The sequence below is a fragment of the Muscardinus avellanarius genome (genome assembly GCF_963383645.1).
Source record: "Muscardinus avellanarius genome assembly, chromosome: X".
Taxonomy (NCBI): Eukaryota; Metazoa; Chordata; class Mammalia; order Rodentia; family Gliridae; genus Muscardinus; species Muscardinus avellanarius.
In genome coordinates, this window is record NC_137792.1 from 102391753 (window position 1) to 102406226 (window position 14474).

The 14474-nt window shown below is 40.1% G+C and overlaps 1 pseudogene across 1 annotated transcript in view; it reads left to right on the forward strand.

The window, feature by feature from the left end:
• The first annotated feature begins 319 nt into the window (after window positions 1-319).
• Window positions 320-14474, forward strand: part of LOC308279001 (chondroitin sulfate N-acetylgalactosaminyltransferase 2-like) — a 28571-nt pseudogene continuing 14416 nt past the window's right edge. Inside the window, exons 1-5 of the transcript in view lie at window positions 320-521; window positions 1791-1842; window positions 1957-2011; window positions 10352-10568; window positions 10788-11212. The product of the transcript in view is annotated as a chondroitin sulfate N-acetylgalactosaminyltransferase 2-like (transcript). The remainder of the gene's footprint in view (window positions 522-1790; window positions 1843-1956; window positions 2012-10351; window positions 10569-10787; window positions 11213-14474) is intronic.

Genomic DNA, 14474 nt, shown 5'->3' on the forward strand with positions numbered 1-14474 from the left:
AGGACGGTGGCTGGTGGGCGGGGCCTGACGTCAGTGGGCGGCGCCAGGCACTGGGATGGGCGGGGTCTGGAGGCAGTGGGTTGGACTAAGCGGCGTGGATTCGGAGTGGGCGGGACCTGTGAGTAGGTGGGGCGTGATCCAGCGGCGGCAACTTTGTTTCCTTGCGCTTTAGAAGTGGCCGTCCTCCAGGCTCCGGTTTTGGCAGCGGCGCGCACAGCGGAGGTGGCGGCGGACTAGGCGCAAGGGGCATCTCTCAGGTGTGCCGGCGGCCCGCGAGAGAGGCGGCGGCCTTGGCGCGGTGAGGGCCAGCTTGGTGAATATGGGCCTCGCCGGTGGCTCCCGCTGGGGCAGTGCGAGCTCCGGGCGGGGCGCGGGCCTGTCCCCGCGATGGCTTCGCGGCCCTGCCCACCAGGCCCACGCGAGCGGCGGCGACCGGCCACGGCTGCTTCTGAGACCCGGCCGCGGGGAGCGCGGTTCGCGCGGCGGTGGTTTTAAGGCGCCCTTCACCTACTCTTGTCCAGGTGGGTGAACTTTTTTTTTCTTTTTTTTTTTTTTCTGGTGGTACTGGGGGTGGAACCCAGAGGCTTTCTACCTCCAGCCTATACTCCCAGTCCTATTTTCTATTTTATTTGGAAACAGGGTCTCACCAAGTTGCCGAGAGCCTCACTAAGTAGCTGAGGCTGGCTTCGAACCTGTGCGATCCTCCTGTCTCAGCCTCCCAAGCGCGGGGATTACAAGCGTGCGCCACCACACCCGGCTTGAACTTTTTTTCTTTTTTCTGTTTTTTTCTTTTTTCTGTTTTTTTCTTTTCTTTCTTTCTTTTTTTTTTTTTTCTGTACTGGGGATGGAACCCAGGGGTATTCTACCTCCCCCAGCCCTATTTTTAGTCATTTGTTTTTTAAACAGGGTCTCACTGAGTTGCAGAGGGCCTAAGCTGAGGCTGTCCATGAACCACGATCCTCCTGTCTCAGCCTCCCAAATGCTGGGATTACAAGCGTGCGCCACCACGCCCGGCTCCCCTTCTTTTTAAAAGATATTGCTCCCCTGTCTTCTCAACTTGTATTGTTTCCAGGAGTAAAGTGTCATTATTACCATTTGCTTCTTAGTGATTCATGCTTTTTTGGCTGCTTTTTAGATTCTCATTATTGTTGAGTTTGGACAGTTTGATCATCGTGTCATTGTTTGTGGGCATTTGAGATGGTAGTCTTGCCGTGTTGCCCAGGCTGATCTTGAACTTGTGATCCTCCCGCCTCACTTCCCAAATTGTGAGGATTATAGATGTGCACCACTTTAACTGGCTATATGCCTTGATTTATTTCTAATTCTTATATTTGGGTTTGATTGAGCAACTTAATTATGTTTATAAATTTAATAAAATTTAGGAAATTTTCAGTCTTATTTCTTTAAATCTTCTCAACCCCTCCCCATTCTTAGGGGACATATACTAATGAAGTCATTATACAGCTTACTGATGCTTTTGTTTTTTATTTTTATTTAATTTAATATTTTACTTAGTATTCTTTTTTCATCTGCATTTGGAAAGTTTCTATTATTGTATTCAATTCACTAACTTTTTCTTCTGAAATCTATAAACTTCTCTTAATTCCAGCCAGTGTATTTTGTATCTCAGGCATTGACATTTTCATCTCCTGAAGTTTTAATTTGGATCCTTTTTTATGTCATCCATGTTTCTTAGGTTTTTGAACAGGAACATTTGTTTAATATAGTTATAATAGCTGTTTAGTGCCCTTTTTATATAAATTCTTATATCTCTGTTATTTCTCAATCAGTTTTAATCAGTGATTTTTTTGTTATGGCTGATAATTTTTGCTTGAATATCAGGTACTACAGATTTTATTTTGTAGCATGGTGGACATTTTTATATTCCTATAAATATTCTTGAGGCATGTGCTGTTCTGTGGAAAAAGTTTGATCCTGTCAGGTTTTGTTTTTAAGATTTGCTGGCAAGACCAGACCCATGTTTAGAGGTAATAATTTCCCCACTACCGAGGTAAGATCTTTTTGAATACTCTTTCCAGTGCCTCATGAATTTTGAGATTTTCCAGTTTGGTGAGAACATGTACTATCCCTGGCCCTGTATGAATGCTGGGTTGTGTGTCCTCTAATATTTTTTGTGGTCCTTTCCTTAGTCTGTTAGCTCCTTCATAAGCCTACAATGATAAATGCTCCACTAATACCCACAAGTTGCCCCCTTCAGACTTCTGGAGCTCTGAGTGCATCTCTCTCCTTTCTGATACTGTATCCTTTGCATCCTAGCTGCCTTGGTCTTCTCTGGGCATCACCTCCATCTTGTCAAACTCAGGAAATATTCCAGACTCTGCTTAGGTACCCTTCTCTGGGGTATGGCCTGGAAACTAAGGTTGGCAATCATTTGTTTCTTATTTCTCCAGGGATTATTGTCGTTTCTTACCTGATATTCAATATTTTGAAAACTATTGTTTCATTGGGAGGGGACAGATTTGTGTCTTTGGTTGTTGTCTGTTATAAGGCAACCTAACTGAGGGAGATAGGAGGGGAGAAGAGGGAAATTTCCTAATGTACATGATGTACATTCACAAATATATCAGTTAGTCACTAAGCCAAACAGAAGGAGGGATGGGGGAGGGAAGAATGGGGTGGGAACTGGGGAAGGGCTAAATGAGTGATATGTGCATGTATGCCTCTACCATCTTGTACCCTATTAAAATGTATGGCTACAATGCACCAATAAAAAAAGTTTTTGGTTGTTTCAAGCATGAGAGTAAATCTGGTGCCTGTTACTCCATCTTGGCTGTAAGGAAGTCTCTTTAGTGATTTTGAGTTAGAATTGATGGTTCCTACGATATTTTTCCACTCTGAGGTATTTGATTTTATATTGCAGCCTTTAACAGCTCATGTCCCATCTCTGTAGTATCCTTCTTTTCAAAGAGCTTTACTATCTGTTTTTGTTTTTCGAAGGTTAGTTGGGCTGTAAATAAAACTTATGATACAAACATATTACACAGAAAAATGGTGATCGAGATATGACAGCACAAAATGGGTGTTTTTTTGTTTACAGTTCTGTGGATGAACCTAGGTCTTACACATGCTAGACAAGCACTCTTCCACTGAGCTACATCCCTAGTTCTTCTAATAATATTCTTAATATATTTAGAACTGTTATAATCTAGTCTTCTAGGATGTACTAGAGAATTCCCTTTAGGAACCAAGCAAGTAAAGTTTTAACTGAAATGTCTTATTTTGCATAGAACTGTGCAGCTAATATTTACATTCTAAAGTAATTACAGCAGCCTTTCAGTTCAATGAAAAATATTCAAACAATATTAAATAGCTTGTTAAATATCTCAAAACCTGTATTTTCCTTAAAGGGAACAAAAGATAGACCACCTTGGTTTTAATGCTTCTTCTTCATAGTTAATTTATTTAAATCTCTTCATTTCTGAAATAATTTTTTCTATATAAAATGAAGCTTAACATCAGTGTTATCCTAAAAGGATTGTATGAAATATGCATAAAAATATGTTTTGCTGGGTGTGGTGGCGCACGCTTGTAATCCCCGCTCTTGGGAGGCAGAGCAGTTAGATCGCGCAGGTTCGAAGACAGCCTCACTGGCTTGAGACCCTGTTTCCAAATAAAAAAAGTATAAAATAGGTCTTGGGGTATCCCGGAGATAGAAGGGTTTCCAGGAACCCCAGTACCACAAAAAAATTAAAAAATAAAAATAGGTTTTAATCTAGTGTTTTTCAGGATTTTTGAGTTGCAATCCAGTTATAATTACATTTTACCTGTAGATCTCATACAAATACACATAGAATCACAATAAAAAACTTACTATAGGGACTTCCGGGAATATGGCGACCTAGAAAAGCGGGGCTTAAGAGCCCCACTAACAACCAATCTCCATTACCACAAAATCAGCGCCTTTCATAGCCAGAAAAACACCATCGCTAGAGAAACAAAAAAATCACCAGGCTCCAGAGAGAAAGCGGACTGAGAACAGAGCTCAGAGCCACAGAGGAGATACACCGGCCTCACGCCCAAGGACGCGACAGCAGCGCCATACTGCTGGCAGCAGCGGCGAATTCACCGGACGGCTACAGCAAGCAGAGGTGAGCCGCTGCGGAACACCCAGGTGGGATTTCTCGGCCCAGGGAGCATCTAAAGCTCCCAGTGGCTGACAGCTCAGCACACGCTGCAGGGATTCAGAGTGGAAATCAAAACCAAGAAGAAATACGCCAGCCTCACTGCCGAGGGCGTAGCAGTGGCGCCATATTGCCACCGGCGGCAGCAGCAGTGAATTCACCGAGTCCAGTACAGCTACATCTGCGTACTCAAGAACAGTGAGTCAAATTGCGGGCCACAGAGGAGAAATCCCAGTGCTGTACTCCCTGGGACTTGACCCAGTGGGGGAGTGGCGGTGGCAGAGATATCACACCATAGGAAAACGTGCAACCTGGTACCCCCCACAGTCTAAAGCAGCTTCTATCGACTCTGTCTCTGTTGGAGACTCTGTGATACAACCCAGTAAAGGAGTAGTGGGGTCTGAGATACTACAGACTCGAGATCCAGAGCACCTTAAGTGAAGTCATAGTGACCCAAGGGAAGAACCCAGAGAAGGCACAAACATCGGAAATCATGGGAAAGAGGAATAATACTGGAGCAATGAATGCCCACAACCCCACAACAGCAGAACCCGATAAAACAGAAAATCAGAGATTTCTAGAAGATCAAATCAGGAAAATAACTGTAGAAATAATAGAGGTGCTACGAAAAGAACTCAGAGAGAACCAAAAAGAGATAAAGGATGCAATTAATGAAGTAAAGGCCTCAATTCAAAGCACAAACAACCAATTAGACCACGTGGAGAACAGAATCTCGCTCTTAGAAGATGATCATTCCAAAAATGAACGCATAGTTTATAATATAGAAAAAAATATCCGACAGCAGGAATCTGATATTGAAGAAATATGGGCCCATTTTAAGAGAGCTAACCTAAGAATAATTGGAATAGAGGAGGGAAAAGAAAGTGAAACCAAAGGGATCAACAATCTCTTCAAGGAAGTAATAGCAGAAACTTTTCCAAACATAAAGCAAGAGGTTGATACACAGGTCCAGGAAACTTATAGAACTCCCTTTAGACAGGATTGGAGAAGAGGATCCCCACGCCACATAATTGTCAAAATGATCAATGTGGAAGCCAAGCAGAGAATCTTAAAGGCAACAAAAGCAAAGGGCCAAGTGACATTCAGAGGCAAACCAATTAGAATCACTCCAGACTTCCCAAACCAAGTCATGAGAGCCAGAAGGGCTTGGAGTAACATATTCCAAACTCTGAAAGAAAACAACTTCCAGCCAAAAATTTCCTACCCAGCAAAACTTTCTATCAAATTAGATGGGGAAAGAAGAAGCTTCCATGACAAACAGAAACTGAAGGAATTTATGTCTTCAAAACCAGCACTAGAGAAAATACTCAAAGAGATTAACTACAAAGAAGAATAGGTAACACACTCCAGAACTAGAGAAACAAGATTTTCCATCCAACAGTCAACTAAGATTGGTTATCTGTGGAGATTCATTACTTATGTTAGTCTTTTACCTATCTCTAAATGGTATTGTTTGCCTTTATTGTTGTTAATTTTTAGGATTTCTAGTTGGAATATTAATATACCTTCAGATATAGCATTTGGAAATATTTTATCCCATTCTATTAGTAACTTTTAACTCTGTTTACATTGTCTTTGGATATACAATATTTTTTTTTATTTTTTAGGGAGTTTGTATACTCTTCTGTTGCCTGTGCCATTGAAATCATATCCAAGAAATCACTGCCAATTTCAATGTTGTGAGGTTTTATGACCCAGATTTTCTCCTAAAAGTTTATAGTCTTAAGATTTATATTTAGGTCTTTTATCTATTTTGAGTTAATATTTGTATATGGGATTAGGTAAGGGTCCAATTTTATTCTTTTCCATGTAATTATTATTTTTCAACAATATTTAGTTAAAAGATTATTATTTCCACCACCAAATGTTCGTGGAAACCTTGTCAAAAATAACTTGACAATATAGGGAAGAATTTAGCTCTAGGCTTTTATTTAACTCTAATGGATTATATATCTGCCTTTAGAATAGTACTACACTGTTTCAATTATTGTAGCTTTATATGGTTTGAAATCAGAAAATATATATCTTCTAGCTTTGTTCTTTGTCAATATCGTTTTGGATATCTAGAATCCATATTCCATATTAGGATAGATTTTTTTCTGAAAAATAAACATATAAATATATGATAGTTTCACCTAAAAAATAGAAAAATAATATTCTCTGGTAAGAAAGAAAGCAAAAAAATATTGAAATGTTATCTTTAAGTCATCAAAAGCTTGGTATCAGACAAATGAAACTGTTATGTGAGATTATCATTTTTAATTTTTGATAAATTGCTATAATACTAGATGTGAACCACTAAGCCAAGCATGGGAGGGAGGGATGGGGAGAGAATGGGGTGGGGATCGGGTGGGGGCTGACTGGGCGATGTGTGCATGTATGTCTACAAAAGTTTGTATCCCACTATGATGTATGAATACAGTGCACCAATAAAAAATAAATAAATAAAATAAACTTACTATACTACTAAATGTGATTCACACTGATATTTTCTATTTCATTGAAAAATGAACTTTTAGGAGTGATCCATTTATAAGTCGTAGCTCACAGTATAAAATATATTTTCTGTATGAAAAAACTATGTGGTACCCTATTAATAAAAGGTGGTTGTACTTAGATTATATGCTGTTCTATTGTTAAGTTACTTCCAAACGGAGTATATAATATGGTTAAGTCTGTCTACCCTTATTATTTATACAAGATTATGTCTTCACATTTTTAGATCTAACCTTTCTTTTCCCTAACAAGTTTCATAGTAATTACTTAAAATAGTTAAGAGATAACTCAGCCAGGCGTGGTGGCACATGCTTGTAATCCCAGTGCTTGGGAGGCTGAGACAGGAGGATCTCAGAGGTTCGAATCCAGCCTCAGTGACTTAGGTGAGGTTCTCAGCAACTTAGTGAGACCCTGTTTCCAAATAAAGTATTTTAAAATAGGCCTGGGAGTATATAGCCTGGGGGTAGAAAAGCCCCTGGGTTCGACCCTCAGTACCACCAAAAAAAAACAAAAGATAACTCTAAATTTATCTTTTCAATAATGACAAGTGATTTCTTATGCTAAATATTACGGGTTTTTTTTTTTTTTTTTTTTTGTACTGTGGATGGAACCCAGGGGCATTCTACCTCGGAGCTACACCCTCAGCCCTAATTTATTCTTTATTTTTAAACAGGGTCTCACTGTGAGTTGCAGAGGGCCTCATTATGTAGGTGAGGTTGTCCACTGCCGGAGCCAGCCGGCAGAAGTATGGGTTCCGAAGAGAGGCATGAGGATGAAAGAATTGAATTCTAAGAATTTGATTCAAAGAATATTTAATTCTAGCATGGAATGATCGCCAGTACACTCTTGGGTCAATATCTCTACTGGCCGATCCCGGGTTTATCTCTCTTGTCCTATTTATACAGCTCCAGGTCAATCAATCACTCATGCCATCACTACCTGTGCGCATAATGGTCAGGTCAATCAATCCCTTGTGCCATCACCACCTGTGTGCATAATGGTCAGGTCAATCAATCCCTCGTGCCGTCACCACCTGAGCTTCTCTTAGACCTTTTCCCTTTTTTTTGGTGGTACTGGGGTTCCTGGAAGCCCTTCTACCTCCAGGCTACACTCCCAGACCTATTTTATATTTTGAAATAGGGTCTCTTAAGCCAGCGCGGCTGGCTTCAAACCTCCGTGATCCTCCTGTTTTGGCTTCCCAAGCACGGGGATTACAAACGTGCGCCACTACGCCCAGCTCAGACCTTTTACTTTGAACTTTCCATGACCCCAAACCTTATTGACTCTGGGCAAAGGACAATCAGAAGTATTCTTTTAGGGGAAAACCTTAGTGGCTCCCCACAGTCCACGAACTGCGATCCTCCTGTGTCAGCCTCCCAAATGCTGGGATTACAAGCATGTGCCACCATACCTGGTACGAGCATGGTTTTGAGGCATAGTAAATTCTTGGGACTAATATATTTGTATCTTTATTTTAAAATAAGGTATTTATTTTAAAAATTCATATTTTTTCTACATCACCTAAGCAAGATTTACAGTCAGAAAGATTCTGTTATAGTAAAAGACTTTTTGTAATTAGTTAAAATTCTCAAGATACTATGTTTTCTTTAATATGTGCAAGTTAGGGAGTAATTGGGATACAAGAGAGACTCCAGGTGGTATGAAACCTCAGGGGATCCAGGGAGGAGATATAGGAGGAGATATAAGGGGAGAGGTGGAGGAAGACTTAGGTTCATTAATAGAAATACTGTCATAGACTATATGTATACATGTGAATATATACCAACGTCAGTCTGGGTACTCTGTATTGAGAGGAAGGGAAATGGGGAGGGGGCACCAAGAGCGTGTGCATGTATGTCATTGTCATCATGATTTACATTATGATATGAGAGTATAGTGTACCAATAAAAGCATAAAAATCATATAAACAAAAAATTCTCAAGATACTTGGTTATCATTTGGTTAACTAAGGTAATAAATGACTAAGGGGAGTTAAGTCTGTCCTGTGTGGTCTTACTAGCTTTGAGATGTTTTTCATCTATCCTACTTTTTATACAAACACATGCCACGATGTGTGTACAGTGCAGCATTTTCCACAGAAGGCATCCAGGCCTTGCCAATCACTGAGAGAGTCACTGAGACTGATGTTTCCCAGTGAGCTTCTCCCATCGGTTCTACCATACTGGGGAAACTCTAGTTCAGAAACACTTGTGGTCATCTCAACTTATCCTTGTCGATAAGCACTTCATTAGAATGGAAGCTGTTTGTAGTGGAGACCTCCCTGCCTCACTTCACCCAAGTTTAACCTTCTCTGTAGAGTTAAGAATTCTAGGTTTAGAAATAGACATGGAAGAGCTCACACAACTTGTGGCCTGAAAGGTAGCATGCAATTTTGTGAGTTTATAAATGGTTTTTGAATTTTCTCTTAGCAGATGAACATGATTACAATGTTCAGGTTTTTTCTTTATGTAGACTCTAAACCTTTCCAGACTTGTAGGAAATTGGTTGCTGTGTAATACAGCGGAAAGAATTATGTGATCTAATGCTCAAGTAATCTACCAGAGAACTTTGGATATAAAAAGTGTTTTTTCTTAATGTGTTTTTCAGATGTCTCTGACCTTCCAAAATTGCTTCTCATGCACAACCTTAATTTTAAGGTTTCTAGATTGGCTGAGTTGAGCAACAGAAATTAATGAGGTAGAATATTTGAGTTGAATAAAGTGGAAGAAACTATCTCTCCTCAGTAAACCATGATTACCATAATAGAAGCAATTTACAGAAGTTCAGTTCCCAAGTATCATATGCTTTAGTTGGGAAATGGTACATTAATTGAAATGTCTTATAAAGATTTCTTATAAAGATTTATAAGCAATATAATTTTAAAATTAGAAAAGAGTAGAATCTGTGTAACAAACTATAGAATACAAATTGTGAACGTACTTTTAATGTTCTAGTTAGGAGGTTATAGATATAAAACATACTAGTTAAAATATTATACATAATATTTGTTTTATAAGGTTTTTAAAAATAATTTCTCCCAGTCCTTATTCTAAATCATTCTAAATTATAAGCACCTCTCATTGTATTAATATACTAGTCTTATAACTAAGTTTATTAAAGCTGCCAGCAGTTCTATATACTTAGAGAAACAAAAATCTGATTTTTTTTTTTTTTTTTTGCAGGTCTGGGGATGAAACCCAGGGGCATTCGACCTCCGAGCTATACCCCCTGCCCTGTTTTTTTTTTTTTTTTTTAATTCTTTATTTTGAAACAGGGTCTCGCTAAGTTACGGAGTGCCTCACTAGGTAGTTGAGGCTGTCCGCGAACCATGATCTTCTGGTCTCAGCCTCCCAAATGCTGGGATTACAAGCATGCGCCACCACGCCCAGCTTTCTGTTTGACTTTTATTTTTTAATTTTCAGAAAAGTTACCACCCATATGATGGATTTTATAGACCAGATTCCTTTATTCTGGATATCATGACAACTGTATAGGAAGTCTGCTTATTAATATCTCATTTCTGCAAGTAGTCATGACTGCTGAAAAAATAAAAATTTTAAGCACTAGCAGAATTCAGTTTGATGCCTTTATAGAAATCCCGGTTTTGCTCTTAAGTTTTGATAACTTTTTGCTAAAAGGTGTGACCAAGCAGCTTATCTTCTTAGGCAGATACATATTGGTAAAATGTCTAGAAAAGAGGATTGATACTTTGCATCCAGACCCACTAGTTGCTCTTGGGCCTTAGTTTGCTCTCCAGTTTGATTTTACCTTCTGGAATGTGCCCCGCAGATTGGTGGAAATGCATCTCTTCCTGGTGTCGTTGGTGAAAATTATGGGAAAGAGTATTATCAAGCCCTCCTACAGGAGCAAGAAGAACATTATCAAACCAGGGCAACCAGTCTGAAACACTAAAACAAGAATTACAAGAATGGCCGGGCGTGGTGGTGCACACTTGTAACCCCAGCATTCCGTAGGCTGAGACAGGAGGATCATGGTTCGCAGATAGCCTCAGCTACTTAGTGAGGCCCTCTGCAACTTAGTGAGACCCTGTTTCAAAAATAAAAAGAATAAAAAAATAGGGCTGGGGGTGCAGTTCGGAGGTAGAATGCCCCTGGGTTCTATCCCCAGACCCGCAAAAAAAAAAAAAAAAAAATACAAGAAATGATTGAGAAGATGGGATCATTCATTGCAAGAGAGAAAGAATATAGGAGTTAATGGTGTAGGCTACCAAGACAACAAAGCGCAGACACCTAGTGATCTTTTAGAATTTCATCTTTTCCAGATTGATAGGGCTGAAGTTAACATAGGAGCCAAACTACCCAGTGAGTATGGGGCCATTCCCTTTGTAAGTTTCACCTTAATGAATGTTTTTCAGATGGGAATGGGTCTCACTCCCCATCCTAAAGAAAAGTTAGTTAGAAAAGACAAGATGAATTGGTAGAAGCTATTGAAGCTAGCTTAGAAGTAATTAATAATCCCAGTGAAAATGATGAACAGAAAGATGAGGATTCCCTTCGAGGGAAACATATTTAATGAAGATGATTTCATTTATGGTAATATGAACGCTATATTGTTAAAGAGTTAGGTTAGTATGAAAGAACATTAGTATTTATGTGAATATGTCACTCATTAACTATGTATTAAAACATTAAAAAACTTTTTACTTGCCGGGCGTGGTGGCGCACGCTTGTAATCCCCGTACTTGGGAGGCGGAGACAGGAGGATCGCGCAAGTTCGAAGCCAGCCACGCTGGCTTAAGAAACCCTGTTTCTAAATAAAAAAATATAAAATAGGTCTGGGAGTGTAGCCCGGAGGTAGGAGGGTTTCCCGGAACCCCAGTACCACCAAAAAAAAAAAAAAAAAGTTTTTACTTAATTTCACTAAGAATTTGAAGTTGCTTTTTTTTTTTGAGAAAGTTATAATGAGAGCCTCATAAAAATAGAGAACAAGGACCAAATAGACTAAATCTAAGCCTACATACAAGACTACTAACTACTGAGGTTGGAGGGTTCTTGTAGGCTACGTGTGTACTTGTATATGTATGATTTACATATTCTTTTTTTTCCCCCCGCAGGTCTGGTTGTGGAACCCAGTGGCATTCGACCTCCGAGTTATACCCCCTGCCCTATTTGTATTCTTTATTTTGAAACAGGGCCTCACTAAGTTTTGGAGAGCCTCACTGAGTAGCTGAGGCTGTCCATGAGTTCGGATCCTTCAGTCTCAGCCTCCTGAATGCTGGGATTACATGCATGTGCCACCATGCCCGGCTTACATCCTCTTTTATCTGATCTTTTTTTTTTTTTTTGGTGGTACTGGGGTTCCTGGAAACCCTTCTACCTCCGGGCTACACTCCCAGACCTATTTTATATTTTTATTTGGAAACAGGGTCTCTTAAGCCAGTGAGGCTGGCTTCGAACCTGCGCAATCCTCCTGTCTCCGCCTCCCAAGTACAGGGATTACAAGTGTGTGCCACCACACCTGACTTTTATCTGATCTTAATCCCCCCTTTTCTTTTTTTTTTTTTTGGTACTGGAAATTGAACGCAGGAGTATTCTACCACTGGGCTACACCCCAGCTCTTTTTATTTTTTATTTTGAAATGGTCTTGCTAAGTTGCTGATGCTAGCTTCCAACCTGCAATTTTCCTTTCTCAGCCTTCCAAATACTAGGATTACGGACACATGCCACTGCACCCAGCTTGATGTTCCTTTTTATGTTTTTAAAAATACATGAACTAGGCCAAGCATGGTGGCTCACGCCTGCCTGTAATCTCAGTACTTGGGAGGCTGAGACAGAAGGATTACAGGTTCAGCTCTAGCTTCAGCAAATTAATGAGATTCTCTTTCCAAATAATAAAATAGGGCTGAACTTGTAGGCCGGAGGTAGAAGGCTCAGCACACCCCCCCCCACCCATACACAAAGATCTAAGGCTCAAGATTCGAAAACCATTTAATAAGGAAAGAAAATATCTAATTTAGTGGTGTAATGGTTATTTTCCATTTGGAGGAAGGAGAAGTGCATACCAGAACATCCAGGGGGCATATAGTTTTGCATTTGAGGCATTCGGAAACTCAGGAAATAATAATTTTTTAATACAAATTACAGAAAGAGAATGGGATTTTTAAGATGGGATATGACCGTGTGGTGGCACACATTTGTAATCCCAGTACGTGGGAGACTAAGACAGGAGAATCACAGGTTCTCCATTAGCCTCAGCTACTTAGGCCCTCTGTAACTTAGTGAAATCCTGTGTCAAAATAAAGAATAATAAAAATAGGTCTAGGGGTGTAGAATGTCTCTGGGTTCACTCTCCAGTACTGCCACACAGACACACACACACAAAAGATGGGACATGACTTAAAGGTAAGGAACATTGCTATAAATTTTAAGATATCTCTTGTTTGGTCCAAACAGGAATAATTATAGATCCCTACCCTGCTACATATTTAATCACAGGCTTAAAGACATTTTGAATATAAATCTTTCTTATGAAGTTCTTTTTTGCTTGATTGCATAAATAGTTGGCCGTGTGCAGTCTTTTGTCTTGTTGTTTCTGACCCAGAGGGCCACGGCTCTCACTGTGCCCTAGTGGAGCGGGCTGAGGCCCTGGTGGCTGTCAGGCAGAGCGCTGTGCTGTGCTGCAAGTTTCAGCTGTCTTTTCCCTGTGGACTCCTTGTTTATGCTGTTGCTTCCTATCATTTTGTATGAATTTTCTCAAAACTCTTCTAATTCTTCAAGCTCAGCTTTTTGTCTTCTCTTATTTTTGTAGCTTATGGAAGAACTGAAAGCTGTGGAGGAAATAATAAGATTAAGTAAACTGTGAAATGTCCACACATTAGCTTTGCCTAAAGAGAGAGGAAGCTATGCCAGTTTTATTTCAGCAGCTTCTACTTATAACTGTCCTTGGATTCTACCACTTTCAGGATTTTCCTCTGCGTGGAACATATGCTGTACCTCACTTTTCTTCTACTGTGTCACTGCTTTCTCTCCAGAAATAATTACTTTCAATCCCTGAGCAGCTCCTGTTCCTCTTCCAAACCTTAGATGCCACTTCTTGCAGGAAGCCATCTCCAACCTCAGTTCTAGGGTTGCAGTGCTGCTTGTGTGCACTTGTCACCTCTGCACTGCATCCTCTCTGGTGGGACTTGTGCAGTACTTGGCATCGCCCACCTCCTGGCTTCCCAATTGCTGCATTGCAAGCCTCGAGAGGGTCCAGGCAAGTCTGTCTCGTTCACCATGTTATCCCCAAATATGGACGAAGTAACTCATACATTTATAAGTCTAGCTGACCTCTTTTCTTGAGTGTCAAACTTAAAAATCGGACTGCCCAGTGGATTTCTGTACTTTTTTCATAAAGCCATCTTAGATCACTGTGCTAAAATCCATACTAATCTTTGTCTGAATTCACTCTATTCAGTGAGTATACACATACACACACACACAGACACACACACACACACACACACAGATACACACACGTTTCATACCCTGTATTGTTATTGTCTATTTTTCTGTCTTTCTCACTAGACTGGTCCTCAAAACTGAGGCCATGTGGTCTCTTTACCATCAGTGATTGATATTAAGGAACTCCATTTTTGTTGAACCAAACTGAGCAAGACAAGTTTTGATTCTTGGGCTCAGAATTCATTATTGCTATAAGTAATTTATTTGTCATGTGGTTACTGTAGTGATAGGCTCTGTCATTTTAAAAAGTCATATGTAAAAAATAATAATTAGCTGAGTGTGGTGGTGCACACCTGCAACCCAGTACTTGGGACTCTAGGACAGGAGGATCACAGGTTTGAGGACAGGCTCA